The 13,213-nt window shown below is 45.3% G+C and overlaps 1 long non-coding RNA gene across 1 annotated transcript in view; it reads left to right on the top strand.

The window, feature by feature from the left end:
• Positions 1-2,205: 2,205 nt before the first annotated feature.
• Positions 2,206-13,213, top strand: part of LOC146799537 (uncharacterized) — a 136,839-nt gene continuing 125,831 nt past the window's right edge. Inside the window, exon 1 of the long non-coding RNA XR_014968938.1 lies at positions 2,206-3,470. This is a non-coding gene — a long non-coding RNA (uncharacterized LOC146799537). The remainder of the gene's footprint in view (positions 3,471-13,213) is intronic.

Below are 13,213 nucleotides of genomic sequence, written 5' to 3'. Positions count from 1 at the left end.
GACCTTGCAAGAATTATGTGACGCTCTTGCTGACTTTGTTGAGAATAAAATCAAGCAAATTTACCAGACTTTTCCCAACTCGCCCGACCCAGCACATGAGGAGCTTAACTCCAAGTCTTCTCCCCTTAACCGTGTTTGTAGCCTAAAAAAGTTTACTCTTTTTCTCCTGAGCTAATTCTTGGAAACCTACTCAAGTTACGCCTATACAAAAAAAGCCCAATATTTCATCTACTAATCTACTAACCTGAGGAACTGTCGGCCCATCTCATTGCTTCCACTTTTAGGCAAGTTGGTGGATAAATAAACAACCTATAGTCTATTTAGAGGACAATAACATCCTGAACCCATCACATTCAGAGTTCAGATCCTCTCTTAGCACAGAGACGGCCTTGGTGGTGGGCATAGATTCTATAAGACTCTCTCTTGGTGCTAGCATACCATCTTTGCTTGTGCTGTTGGATTTATCCACAGCATTTGACACTGTGTCCCACTCTAGGCAGCTCCAAAGGCTGTGTGAGATTTGAATCCATGGGACAGCTCCACAGTGGTTCCTTGATTTTCTAAATAACAGAACTCAAACCATCCCTCTGGGTGAATTTAAGTCTCGAACCATGATAATAGACAAGTGGGTCCCTCAGGGCTCATGTTTGAGCCCCACTCTTTTCATATATATGGATTTGAAATACTGCCCTATGCTGACGACACTCAGCTGATCATCTCCTTTGACAAAGGTCTGGTCAAAGTAAAATAACGTTTCTCAGAAGAGATGAAAGCAATCACTGTCTGGATGACCAACAACTGCCTACAGCCGACTGCAGAAAAATCGAGATTATGTTGTTTATTAAGGCACAACAGCTTTGGTTTTCCAACTGGTGGCCTTACAACTTGGCGTTGCTTCCACATCCAGGCAGATAGTCAGAAACCTTGGGGTCAGATTAGTCCAAGCCCTAACTTTGAAAGAGCAGGTTCTGTCTAATACTGGTGCCTGCTTCCATTGTGGTGCACCTGCTAAGGAAAGCCCTTCCTTTCCTTCCTCTTACAGCAAGGAAATCTTGGTTGAGGCACTCATTATCAGCAGATTAAATGCATTACTAGCTTCAGAAAATGAGACTTTATTGTCCTAACTACAAGTTGTTCAAAACACAGCAGCCCGTCTCATTTGCAATCTCCCTTCTGGTTCCGCTTCCACACCAGTACTGAGAACCTAACACTGGTAAGGAAAAGAATAATCTTTCAAATATGCTGTCTAACACACAAATCTTTAATGTGGAAAGGCCCCATCTATCTAAACCAGAAGCTCAAATAGTATTGCCCAGTTAGGCAGTTTGAGATCCACTGATAAAACCTTACTCACCGTCCTGAAGATGAGACAGTCAAGAACTGAAGGTAGGCCTTTCTATTACCTGGCTTCCTCCTACTGGAATGATTTGCCATACCACATCCGAACGTGTACAGACCATATCAAATTGAGGAACCTGCTCAAGACAGTGCTGTTTTAACTTAGGGGCAGATGTACGACGCACAAAATAGCGCCTCGCTAACTTTGAGTCTTTTGTGGCTCACAATTTTGCATGCACAACAGTGTTATTACACTGTTTTGCAATTCCCAATGGGGTCGCAAATAGAGAGGCTCATGAATATCAATGAGCCTCTTGCAATTTGCGACACCATTGGGAATGGCAGGCCCTCCCAGGTATGGTGGCCAGCTGGGCTCAGTAGACCACCATGTCTGGGACTACTTTTAAATAAAGCTGTTCTTTTTTCAATGCAGCCCGTTTTCCTTAAAGGAAAATGGGATGCATTTAAAAAAGAAAAAAATTAAACATTTTCGTTTCATTTTAATATATTTTCACCTGCGTTTGCAAAGGGGAAGGGGGCCCCTGGGAACCCCTTCCCTTTTGCAACCCCATTACCACCCTATTGAAGAGGATGGTAATTTGTGAGTGTCTTGCGACCGCAATTGCGATCACAAAACATTTGTACATTGATTTGGGGACACAATTAGGAAGGGAACGCCCCTTCCTAATTGCGCCTCGCAATTCCTAAAGAGCGAGTCGTAAACAAATTGCGACTCGCTATTTAGGAATTGTACATGCCAACAGTGATTTTGCATGCGCAAAAGGGTTCGCAAACCCGTTTGCGCATGCAAAATCACATCGTACATCTGGCCCCTAGTCTAACATTTATGACTGCGACTTGCCCTACCGCCGAAACACCACCAAAATACCCCTCCTGGGGTGACTAGTGCACATTATCAAATCAAATTAACATAGCATAACCTCCTTCTCTACGGATTCCTTTTCCACCACCCTCCATCGGTGCCCCTCGCCTCTCCATTAGCCCAGCATATCATGTCAAAGCACTCTTTTTATCACACACTCAGTACACATAGACAATGAATCACACAATGCGTAAATCATTGTTTAGGAAATATTACATAAGATAGTGCAAGATGCAAGGTGCCATAATCACATTATCCATGTTGATAGGCATTATATGTTAAGAGAGATTGGTCTGGAGAAGCACAAACTCAGAATTTAAAACACAGTGGCTGGGGTTGTTTTTATCAATAAGAATTTTTTACTACGAAAGGAACACCTTTTAGCAACCTTGGAATAATAAAAGACTGAGAAAAAATAAGGTTTTATACACATGCCTTGTAGTTTGCATACAGCTCTTTGGTGAAAGTTCATAGCTATATATAGTCCAAGGGCTGTAATTTACGAACTGCAAGTAAAACAATCTCTGTGACAAGTTACTTACTGAGCTATCAATGTAGAATGCAAAGGGCACTATTCCTGAATTATATGTTTTTTACAGTCACCACTGTCACTGACTAAAGTCCTCTGCTGGCCTCTCTTTATGCACATTTTTTTTAAGATGTGTTGTCATAAATTATTTACAGAGGCGAGGCTGCGGGAGCCTGGGTGATATTCTAGGTGCAAGTCAGAGCCTATATCTGTAGTTAGAAAAACACAGACGTGCCCCACTCATTGCCTACTCCCCAGCGCAGAATTTCCCTTGGGGCTCTTACTAAAGCGCATGCGCAGCCTATCGGGTTCTCATTCAAGCTGGGTATGTGACCTTTCAGTTATTTCTCCTCCCGCCCGGAAAAATCCCAAGTGACGCAAGTTGCTTATCTTGAGGCATTAAAAAGAAAAACAAAAGTGTCTCTGAGTCATAGATTGTGACAGCTGGCATTGAATTCTCTGTTATTCTCTATTATTCTATCAGCAAAATGTAGAAATTTCCATTAGCGTCACATCGCTGTGAAATAATGAAATCTTCAGATTGACACGGCTGTGTTTTTCGGTTTGCAGAAGAGTGTTGCCAATCGCTCGTTCATCTTCCGACTGTCGCGATGGGGAGACTACTCAAGAAGCTGTTTCTTCTCTTTCCTGTTCTCCTGTGTTCCTCCCTTGTGTACTACATTCCTCTGTAATGGTGGCACGCCCGTCCACAGGCCTCTGGTGAGTATTGTCAGGTATGCTACAGCCCTGTAGAGGGGCTTGAACATATGGGGCCTATTCATGAGCCCCTTTGTGTCGCTCTTGCACCATGCAATGTGAGGCACCATGCAATGCGAGGCTCCATGCAATGCGAGGCACCATGCAATGCGAGGCACCATGCAATACGAGGCACCATGCAATACGAGGCACCATGCAATACGAGGCACCATGCAATACGAGGCACCATGCAATACGAGGCACCATGCAATGCGAGGCACCATGCAATGCGAGGCACCATGCAATGCGAGGCACCATGCAATGCGAGGCACCATGCAATGCGAGGCACCATGCAATGCGAGGCTCCATGCAATGCGAGACACCATGCAATGCGAGGCACCATGCAATGCGAGGCACCATGCAATGCGAGGCACCATGCAATGCGAGGCACCATGCAATGCGAGGCACCATGCAATGCGAGGCACCATGCAATGCGAGGCACCATGCAATGCGAGGCACCATGCAATGCGAGGCACCATGCAATGCGAGGCACCATGCAATGCGAGGCACCATGCAATGCGAGGCACCATGCAATGCGAGGCACCATGCAATGCGAGGCACCATGCAATGCGAGGCACCATGCAATGCGAGGCACCATACAATGCGAGGAATGTCTGACAGAATATCGACGGACAGAAAATCGACCTACAAAAATATCGACACAAAAATATCGATGACAAGAATATCGAGAACCTATCTACAACATGGTAAGTACAAAAATATCGAAAATAAAATATAGAATGTCAAAAATATCGTTATTAAAAATATATTGTATTTTTTAGTTAAAAAAAAATATGTAAAATAAACCAAATAATACTTATAAATAAAATAAACATAATTAAATATATGTTATAATGTTTACAATTAATAATTAATATATATAATGTAATAAAACATTAATTAAACATATACATATAATATATAATATATATACTTAATAATAAATTGTAATAATTATTTTAATAACTTATAACTTGTTAGAAATTATTATAAATTACAAATACATCATACACATAAAACAATAACATGAATAAAAATTAAATAATTATATATAACACATTTAAAAAATTATATTTAATTTGAATATTGTTAAAATTAATTATATATTACATTAACTAAAATAATCCAAAAAATATTAAATAGCACCGACAATAAAACTACTACTCCAGCTCCAAAAAAAAACAGTAAAGACAATGTTGGATAGCGTAGAGCTAAAAATTACTATTTCCACTCCAGGGAGTGTAACAATAGGGAAAGTGTTGGATAGCGTAGGGGTAAAAATTACTATTCCCACTCCAGAGAGTGCAACAGTAGGAAAAGTGTTGGATAGCGGAGGGGTAAAAAATACTATTCCAACTCCAGAGAGTGCAACAGTAGGGAAAGTGTTGGATAGCGTAGGGGTAAAAATTACTATTCCCACTCCACAGAGTGCAACAGTAGGGAAAGTGTTGGATAGCGTAGGGGTAAAAATTACTATTCCCACTCCAGAGAGTGCAACAGTAGGGAAAGTGTTGGATAGCGTAGGGGTAAAAATTACTATTCCCACTCCAGAGAGTGCAACAGTAGGGAAAGTGTTGGATAGCGTAGGGGTAAAAATTACTATTCCAACTCCACAGAGTGGAACAGTAGGGAAAGTGTTGGATAGCGTAGGGGTAAAAATTACTATTCCCACTCCAGAGAGTGCAACAGTAGGGAAAGTGTTGGATAGTGTAGGGGTAAAAATTACTATTCCAACTCCAGAGAGTGCAACAGTAGGGAAAATGTTGGATAGCGAAGGGGAAAAAATTACTATTCCCACTCCAGAGAGTGCAACAGTAGGGAAAGTATTGGATAGCGTAGGGGTACAAATTACTATTCCAACTCCAGAGAGTGCAACAGTAGGGAAAGTGTTGGATAGCGTAGGGGTACAAATTACTATTCCAACTCCAGAGAGTGCAACAGTAGGGAAAGTGTTGGATAGCGTAAGGGTAAAAATTACTATTCCAACTCCAGAGTGTGCCACAGTAGGGAAAGTGTTGGATAGCGTAGGGGTAAAAATTACTATTCCCACTCCAGAGAGTGCAACAGTAGGGAAAGTGTTGGATAGTGTAGGGGTAAAAATTACTATTCCAACTCCACAGAGTGCAACAGTAGGGAAAGTGTTGGATAGCGAAGGGGTAAAAATTACTATTCCAACTCCAAAGAGTGCAACAGAAGGGAAAGTGTTGGATAGCGTAGGGGTAAAAATTACTATTCCCACTCCAGAGAGTGCAACAGTAGGGAAAGTGTTGGATAGCGTAGGGGTAAAAATTACTATTCCAACTCCAGAGAATGCAACAGTACGGAAAGTCTTGGATAGCGTAGGGATAACATTTACTATTCCAACTCCAGAGGGTGCAACAGTAGGGAAAGTGTTGGATAGCGTAGAAGTTAAAAATAACATAGTTATAAATAAAATAATTATTTAAAATAATTAGTGATTTAACAATTAAATAACTCAAAATTGTTTACAAATACCAATAAATAATTATTACAAACATAACTACCAAAGAATAATTAATTAACAATACATTAATAATAAATACCAATAAATAATAATTAATAAATATTAATTACCAAATAATAAATATTAAACGATACAATATTTTTCATAACCAAAAACATATGAATTATTAAAAAGTAAATACCAATTAAAATATATTTAACCATTTAAAAAAATATATACCGCAAAATAATAATTATGAAACATTCATTACCAATTAAAAAATATTGAACTATTAAATATTTTTCATATGCAAAAATAATAAATATTACACATTAATTACCAATTAATAATTACTTATTAATATATTAATTAGAAATATCAATGCATATATAATTATATTTAATTCACAATTAATGATTAATCAACAATTAATTATTTTTCATAACCAAAATATTATAATTTAAATTATTTACCAATTAATAATTACTGTCCAGTTAATTAATTATCAATACCCAACAACTAATTTAATAATTACTTAATTAGATTCCAATTACTTCCAACACTATTCCCCTATAAACGCACGACACACTCCACTAATAAAATAATACACTTAACATAATTATCAATTAATCAACTAATTAAAACTAATTGCCAATTAATAAAAATTAATTACCAATTAGTACTTAATTAACAATATAATTATCAATACCAATAAATGAAAATAAATTATTAATTAATTACAATTAAATTACTTCCCACCCTATTCCCCTATAAACCCACAACCCACTACAGAACTTAAACGCAAAAATTAATTAAAATTAATTTATAATTCCTAAAAATGTATAATTAATTCCATATAATTAAATTACTTCCCACCCTATTCCCCTATAAACCCACAACCCGCTACGGTACTAAAACACAAAATTGACCTAAAAAACCATTGTTAACATATAAAAATTGTATACATATATGTTAAAACCAGTAGAACACTTAACTAAAAACATATAACACATACATATTAAATACATAATAAAATACATAACAATAATATAAATATCGATATTAGTAACATCAATATTAGTAAAATCGATATATTTGATGTCGATATTACTAACTTCGATATTACTAACATCGATATTAAAATACTTACCTTAGGATCGATATTCTGTCCATAGATATTATTGACATCGATATTCTGTCCCTTCGATATTTAAAACTCGATATTTGTGTAGGTAGATATTTTAGTTTCGATATTTTGGCTGCTCACCCAAAGCGAGACACCATGCAATGCGAGGCTCCATGCAATGCGAGGCACCATGCAATGTGAGGCACCATACAATGCGAGACACCATGCAATGAGAGGCTCCATGCAATGCGAGGCACCATGCAATACGAGGCACCATGCAATACGAGGCACCATGCAATGCGAGGCACCATGCAATGCGAGGCACCATGCAATGTGAGGCACCATGCAATGCGAGGCACCATGCAATGCGAGGCACCATGCAATGTGAGGCACCATACAATGCGAGGCTCCATGCAATGCGAGGCTCCATGCAATGCGAGGCTCCATGCAATACGAGGCACCATGCAATGCGAGGCACCATGCAATGTGAGGCGCAATGCGAGGCACCATGCAATGCGAGGCACCATACAATGCAAGGCACCATGCAATGTGAGGCTCCATGCAATGCGAGGCACCGTGCAATGCGAGGCACCATGCAATGCGAGGCACCATGCAATGTGAGGCACCATGCAATGTGAGGCACCATGCAATGTGAGGCACCATGCAATGTGAGGCACCATGCAATGTGAGGCTCCATGCAATGTGAGGCTCCATGCAATGTGAGGCTCCATGCAATGTGAGGCTCCATGCAATGCGAGGCACCATGCAATGCGAGGCACCATGCAATGCGAGGCACCATGCAATGCGAGGCACCATGCAATGCGAGACACCATGCAAAGCGAGGCACCATGCAAAGCGAGGCACCATGCAAAGCGAGGCTCCATGCAATGCAAGGCTCCATGCAATATGAGGCACCATGCGATGTAAGGCTCCACGCAATGTGAGGCACCATGCAATACGAGGCACCATGCAATGCGAGGCACCATGCAATGCGAGGCACCATGCAATGCGAGGCACCATGCAATGCGAGGCACCATGCAATGCGAGGCACCATGCAATGCGAGGCACCATACAATGCGAGACACCATGCAATGCGAGGCTCCATGCAATGCGAGGCTCCATGCAATGCAAGGCTCCATGCAATGTGAGGCTCCATGCAATGTGAGGCTCCATGCAATGTGAGGCTCCATGCAATGTGAGGCTCCATGCAATGTGAGGCTCCATGCAATGTGAGGCTCCATGCAATGTGAGGCTCCATGCAACGTGAGGCTCCATGCAACGCGAGGCACCATGCAACGCGAGGCACCATGCAATGCGAGGCACCATGCAATGCGAGGCACCATGCAATGCGAGGCACCATGCAATGCGAGGCACCATGCAATGTGAGGCACCATGCAATGTGAGGCTCCATGCAACATGCAATGCGAGGCTCCATGCAATGTGAGGCACCATGCAATGTGAGGCACCATGCAATGCGAGGCACCATGCAATGCGAGGCACCATGCAATGCGAGGCACCATGCAATGCGAGGCACCATGCAATGCGAGGCACCATGCAACGTGAGGCACCATGCAATGTGAGGCGTAATTAGGAGAAATATGTTTATTTCTTCTAGTTTTTTCCTCGGTACACATAAAGGAAAATGCATTGCTGGATTGTTTTTGTGCAGGAAGGGGGCCCTTACTGCACTTAAAATATCCTCCTTACAACACAGGCACCCTTGCTCCATGGTGTAAGGGTGCCCATGTTGGCGAATTCCTGCCCGTCCCTGTCACTCACTGCAAGGCAACAAGGTGACTCGCTGCGCTGTGTGAGGTGGCAATAAATACGGCCATGGTATTCTTGTACACATTACTTAGTTGTGTTAGGCTGTGAAGATGCATTCTGCCAGTAGCAGCTGGTGCAAGTAAGCTCGGTGGGCCGGTGGGGTGGGGAGGGGTGCTGCGGGGGGATGTCGACAGATGGCAGAATAGGAGTTATTTATTTATTTAATTTGCCCTATTCCATCGCCTGTCGACATCCCACAGCGCTCCGGCTCACCGCACTTACCTCCACCAGCCGCTGCTGCATTCTGCTAGTGTGTTCAATACTGTAGATTAAATTTTATTCGATTGTCCGATTAATCATTGCAACTACTTTATTAGGATATTTAAATTATCATGTATTATGAAATGATTCTATATGTTTTTAACCCGAAAATAAGCAAATGTGCTACTTGTGGTTGGTTCTTCTTTACTTAGGGGTCAGTTAGAATTTGGGGATGGACTGACATGTGCCACAAATTAGCAAATGTCCAGTCCGCCCGATTCCAGCCCGCCCTATTTATACTGAATATGGATAAGCACTCCAAATAGGGCGTGCTGGGCATCTGTCAGTTTTTGTCGGATGTCCGCCATCCAATCAGCTCTAATAACCCCTTTAATGTTTTGAAACAATACATTTCAATTCTTAACTCTGGCGCACAATTCATGACTGTTAAGAAAAACCCACAAAACAACGAAGGTCATGGTGATATCTGCTGCAAAGACTCCGCCAACCTAGTAACTCACGTCATGTCCACTGCTGCGAAAAGGCTTTTTTTGTGTTTTAACTCAACTCAATGCTTGCCCTAACTAACGCGGTTTAGCTGCAAGAGGACGATGCTCCTCCCGTTCACTGATAGAGCTGCTCTTGGATGACATGTTTGCCTCATGATTCGTAAAGCCTGTTTAAGAGCCGTAAGCCGCTGATTCCGAGATGGTCGGTGTAGCGTTTTAAACGCTCTAAATCACATAGCTACGCAACAGCGCTAAAGGAGACACAGGAGCCGGTATTCTTTCGTTGCACACGCGGCTCCGACTAACGCGTCGAGGCCACGCCCCTTTATTTAAACTAGCTAGCATCTGACGTCACGCGTCAGCGCCAGCGCACCCCGGCAGCGCGGAAGGCTAGAACGCCTCGCGCACGCCGGACACTACACTCCTTCCAACCTTCATAAAACATTAGCAAAACATAAAACCAGAAAAATCAACGATGAGTCTGTTACCAGTCTGCCAGTCCTTACAGGTTACACCATATAGTCCGCCAGCTGGGATGACGCTGCCGGGTTCTTCCTCAGGTTGTAGCGGGATGGGCCGCCTCTGGAAAGGGCCACATTGGGGGTTCTGTGCCTTGGGGTGTTAGGCTCTACCCGGGCTGGGGAGCCGCCAGGCGGGTTACCCCCCGGGGTGGCTGGGATGGACTGGGAACCACCATCCTCACTCCGACCGTCCTCCCCCTCCTGATCTCCGCTCGGCTGGTCGGGGTCCGGCCCCTCTGGCTCGGCCCCGGGACGTGAAGGTGTTCCTGGGTGGACTTTTTTGAAGAATGATACATCTCGCGTGACCGTTTCAGCACCTCTTTGAGCGGTCACCATCGTGCCTGTCCGGCGGGTGACAACCCATGGTTGTGGTTCAAAAGGAAGTCTGAACTTGCTGCCTGGGTAGCGGTCCTTCACGTACACTCGATCCTACCGTTGTATCGTGTACTCCTTAGCTCCCCTTCGCTAGCTGGCGTGGTCATTCGAGCGCATCCGATTGGCTAGGGTCTTTTCATTTGAGGCTTGTGCCGAAACCCAAGTAGGGTGGTGTGGGATCGTGTCACTTACGATTCTTCCCATGGTGGCTGTTCCTGGCGCTGCCTCGGTTGTGACATGGGGGGTCATCCGGTATTCCCGCAGGAAACTGTATATCGCTCTCTCCAGTGGAGATTCATCAGCCATGGCGATGCGAATGGTTTTGTTGAGTGTCCTCATAAACCTCTCCACCTCTCCATTGGCTTGGGGCCACCGTGGTGTTACTTTGCGGTGATGGATCCCCTAGCTCTTGAGGTACTCTGCAAACTCCTGCCCCTGGAAAGGCGGTCCATTGTCGGTCTTGACCACCCCGAATATGCCATGAGTGGCGATGGTTTTCTCGAATTTCGATATTACTTCAGTGGCTGTCTGGCTTCCCACAATTTCGACCTCTGGGTATTTGGTGAAATCATCGATGATGACCAGCGCATACCGTCCATCGGGGAGATGTCCGAAGTTGGCACTCACACACTCCCACGGTCTCAGGGGATTATCTTCGGTCGCCACCGGGTGAGGGCGTTCCGGCTGTCCTGCGGCTTGGCACCACGTGCAGATTCTCACCGTTTGCTCAACCATCGCATCCATGCCTGGGAACCATACTTTGGCTCGGAGCCTGTCCTTCGTCTTTACCATTCCTTGATGTCCCCTGTGGACGAGGTCCACCGCCTGTTAAGCGAGGCTGGCCGGCATGACTAGCCTCGGGCCCCGCAGAAGACATCCTTGGGCGTCAACGGACAGCTCACTTTTTACTTTCAAGAATGATTCCAGTGTCATCTTGGCTTGGGGCGTCCTTCTGTTGAGCGAGTCTTGGATTGTCCTCCAATCTCCCGACCTGACAGCCTCCGCCGCTGTTCTCACGCATTCATCACCTTCTGAGGCTTCTATGGGAGGGGTCGTGACCGCTCCGTTACATACCGGACGTACTCCTCTGTATCCTCGGCCTCCTCCTTCTCTTCTGTTATGGCTTTCCTCGGGTGCCGTGACAGATAGTCCGCCGGGTTCGTGGCCCCTTGTTTGTACTCCACCCGGTAGTCGTACCCTTGTAGTTGGAGTATCCACTTTTCAATCCGTGGTGGCGGCTTCGAGGACGACCCTTGGAATAGAGGTATGAGTGGCTTGTGATCGGTTGTTACCGTGAAATGATGTCCATACACATACACGTGAAAATGCCGGCATGCCCAGTGGATGGCGATGGCTTCTCGCTCGATTTGCGAGTAACGCTGCTCCGTTTCGGTCAGGGACCGGCTGGCGTAGGCAATGGGGGCCCACTCCTCGTTGTTCTGGAGTTGTGTCAGAACCGCTCCCAACCCAAACGGGCTCGCGTCGACCGCCACGTTGGTGGGCTTTGCCAGGTCGAAGTACGAGAGGGTAGTGTCCGCGGACAGGACCGTCTTCGTTGCTTGGAACGCTTGCTCCTGTTCCGGGCCCCACTGCCACGTGGTGGACGACTTGGTCAGCTCCCTGAGGGGTTTGGTGAGGTTGGATAGGTCAGGAATGCAGCGGCCGCAGAAGTTGACCATGCCCAGGAAACTCCGGGCCTCCGAGATGTTCGTCGGAGCTGGGGCATCTTGGACATCCTTCACCTTGTCTGGGTCTGGGGCCACCCCTTGGTCCGAGAAGGTGTACCCGAAGAAACTGATCTTGTTCTGCAGGAACTGACACTTCTCCTGGTGCAGGGTCAAGCCTGACTCCTGAATCCTTTTGAGGACCCCTCTCAACCGCTGGTGGTGTTCCTCTACGGTTGACGCGTATATGAGCAGGTCGTCGCTCACATTAAGCACGCCGGGGAGCCCACTGAGTACTTCTCTGATGGTATTTTGGAATACCTCGGCGGCACTCGAGATGCCGAAGTTCAGGCGCCGATACCGTCTGAGGCCCACATGTGTGGAAAATGTGGTCATGTACCTCGAGTCCGGATGAAGTGGTAGCTGGTGATAGCCTGACCGTAGGTCCATCTTCGAAAACCACCTGGCCCCATTCAGCTCTCGCAGGATGTCATCAATGGTGGGCGTCAGGTGTCGCTCTCTCTTGACCGCGGCGTTAGGGAGGCGCATGTCCACACAGATGCGGACTTGTCCTGGCTGCTTCGGCTTCCTGGCGATGACGATCGGGTATACCCACGGGGTTGGCCACTGACCTTTTCGATGATGCCTTGTCTCTCCAGGGCCTCCAGCTCCTCCTCGACCTTTTGCCTCAGGTGGAAAGCGATTCGCCGGTGCCTCAGCGCCACTGGTTGGACCGACGGGTCGATGTGTAAGGATACTTCCTTTCCTTTCAGGCACCCGATGCCGTTAAAACTTCTCCAAACTCTTCCATGATGGTATCCAGTTCTTCCTCCAGGACTGCCATGGCAAACGAGATCAGTCTCAATTCTTCGGCCGATTGCCCGCTCAGCAGCATCCCGCTGCCCTCTTCCGTGACATAAACGGTGGTGTTGATGCTCCTCTCACCATGTTGTAGCTCTGTTTTGAAGCACCCGATGAGGGGAATAGGTGTCTTCTGGCCGTACGCGAACACCCGAATCT

The sequence above is a fragment of the Triturus cristatus genome, chromosome 9, assembly GCF_964204655.1.
Source record: "Triturus cristatus chromosome 9, aTriCri1.1, whole genome shotgun sequence".
NCBI lineage: Eukaryota > Metazoa > Chordata > Amphibia > Caudata > Salamandridae > Triturus > Triturus cristatus.
This window is presented reverse-complemented; position numbering and strand designations above follow the sequence as displayed.